The sequence below is a fragment of the Gadus macrocephalus genome, chromosome 2 (genome assembly GCF_031168955.1).
Source record: "Gadus macrocephalus chromosome 2, ASM3116895v1".
Taxonomy (NCBI): domain Eukaryota; kingdom Metazoa; phylum Chordata; class Actinopteri; order Gadiformes; family Gadidae; genus Gadus; species Gadus macrocephalus.
Window position 1 is genome coordinate 5,773,585 of NC_082383.1, and position 3,079 is coordinate 5,776,663.

A 3,079-nucleotide genomic window follows, 5' to 3' on the forward strand; every position below is an offset into this window, starting at 1 on the left:
AGCCAATCAAAAAACGAAAGGGGCTACATAAAAGCCAATCAGAAAATAGCCCTACTGTATCTGGGTAAGATTTAACGCAACAACCAATGAAAAAAGTCAGTTATTTCCGGATTCGTCCACGTGACTCTTCTGAATGTTTCGTTGGAAACCACGGGAGCTGGAAACAGCACAGAGTAAGTCATCTCCTGTTTTAACGTTACAACAAATTCACAACTTGTTTGACACAAACAATGACAACTTGATTGCTGTTAGAGAATGTTGCCCACATAATTAGCACCAGTTCTTCAATACTGAGCGTCTGTAGCCTGTAGTTGTATAGCACACACACACACACACACACACACACACACACACACACACACACACACACACACACACACACACACACACACACACACACACACACACACACACACACACACACACACACACACACACACGCGGAAAATGAATAATGAATGAAAAATTGTCTGTCTTCAAAACTTGAGGAGGTTTTAGTGGACAAAAACTTCCTTAACACAAAAAAGGAAATTATGGATATACAGGGTGTTTTTAACATACTGGATCCAACAATGTTCCCAACACTGACACAGATAATTCAGATTGCACTCACAATTCCTGTAAACAGTTGTAGTTGTGAGCGATCTTTCAGTGTGTCGAGAAGGCTTTACACCTGGCTTAGGTCAACCATGGGGCAAGGAAGGCTTCACCAACTTTCTCTTTTGTCCATTGAAAAGGAGCAACTATGCAAAGTGAGTCAAAGCCAAGTTATTGACCGCTTTGCCACCATGAAGGCACGGCGATACAGCTTAATAGTGAAAAAAATATCATTTAAAAAGGCTCTATGCAGTAGCCTAGTGTATGGCCTTATTTAGTTTAATTTAAGAGCTTTGATGGTTCTATAACATTCCAGGTTGATTGGTGGCAATGAGCCACCTCACCTTAAGTCAGAAATTCTATTAGTTTTAAACCTTGTTTCTTGCCTTTTTAGTCCATGTCGTTCTGGCAAAATTATGCTGTTTCCACACAGCTTCTAAATAAATAATCTGTAGACTTCTCCTGATAAAGAGGTGAAGGTCATAAAGAGACTTTTTGTTTATTTGTTACCTTATTTGTAAATCTTTGAGATGTGTATGTGTTTAAATAAATATCATTGTACGGTACTCATGAATCCATCTTTGCATCTTTACCTTTTCCAGTGCTTTAATATAGCCTACTGTATGACAGTGACAATCATTTTGAAGCTCGTAGACACCCTTCTGTATCCATCTATTTCATATTGTGCACACGTAAAAAAATAAGTGTTGGCAGTTGGGGGCCTGTGCCCCAGTATAACTCTAGGTCTAGCAACGCCCCTGCACAGAAGCGATACTCTGATCTTTCAAGGACTGCCGATCACAGGACGTACAAAGACTACTTAAAAAGTCTGAAATACTCAGCTGAGATCAACCAAAGTTGAGCCCCTTAAATGGAACAAAACGCCCACCACCTTCACCTAGGCCCCCTGAATCTGGCATATGAGAGGCGATGTGGTCCAATCTATGACTGTGCACTTATGCCACAATAGGACTTAGATATGTAGCATTGGAACAATGCATGAATCATGTGCAGACATTACTGCCCTGCTATACCACAGCTTCCTGTCACGGGGGCTCACGGTTTGTCGACATCAGCCAGGGCCCGGTGTGGTGAGGACAGAGCTAACTGAGATCTACAGCTGTACTCCGACTGCTTCTCATGGGAAAGTGACATTTGTACACGGTGCCTTTAGTTGATACAGACGCAAGTCTATCGCACACAGGAAGAGGCTGAAATGAAAGAGACGTTAGCTGCAATGTGAAAAGAAGGAGAGGACGATGACATTTCTCAAGCCGTGTTCGCCTCTAACGGTGACATGGCAAAGACAGGTTTAAAAGGGCAAAGCAAGCCAGCCCTGAAAAAAATAGGAGCAAACCTTAAACAAATCATTCGAAATACTATGTTTTGAAGGACTGAATGAAAGCGTGGAGCTGGCCAAGTGCCTATTCAGTCACACATACCCTCCCCCCATTGGCCTGTATTTCAACTGAATCTTCCCCATCATAGCAAAACAGAAATCACTTAAAGAGAACAAGGACCACAATCCACCTTTATATTGAAAAGGTATCTCAAACTTGAAACACTCTGGAAACACAAGACACTGCTTTCAACTGGTCCTTCAGGGACTGCAAATATATCCAGTGGTGATAGATTTTTTTTTAAAAGCACAATGTGGTCTGGTAGGGTTAACAACCATAACCTCTGAATGTGTGCTATCCTTCATTATTTATTCCTAGACACAACAAGATATTGATGCCTTCTGAGTGGGGAAAATAAATTCTACCAAATGCATGACATAATTACGGGGCATATTATATCAATGCTTTCAAGCCCATGCACTGATGTGGCTTTTATTTGCGTTAAATCGCCCATAAAGGCTCCAGTAAGTGTGTGTGGGCTTTGCAAATTAACTCAGAAAACAGCACAGCCCCTATACGCACTCATTCATTAACTACACCTGTATACACATAGAGCTATGCTTCCACGGAGAGAAACAGGAATCTCTTGGGTCACAGAAAAAGATGTGTTGCGGTAACAATGAATATATTTGCTTAGTTATCTGTGCACACTGAGTTAACCTAACAATGGGCATCTGCATCATTAGCTGCGACACTCGTGTAATGGAATACACTCCATGCACGCGGGCTGAGAGGGTGCGCGTGCTGCCTCCAATTTAGCCTTCGAACTAATCAGGGCGTCTAATTAGGGCCAACAAAATCCATATTCAAGCCTCAAATAATACAAATGCTTCCACGTTCATATCTGTTCATTCGGTATCAAGTAACGTAAACATCTGATAATGACGCCTGTTATTTTCAGTGTGTCCGTTTGTTCCCGTTAAACGAGACAACGTGTAGCCTACTGGATTATCGCTGAACGCACCTGATTTAGTAACCATTGGTGTTACTGGTGTATCAAACTTTGAATAATTGCGGTACTACAGTTAGTTTTAAACAGATTCTGTTATTTTAAATGCTTTTATTTTATCATAGTCATACCT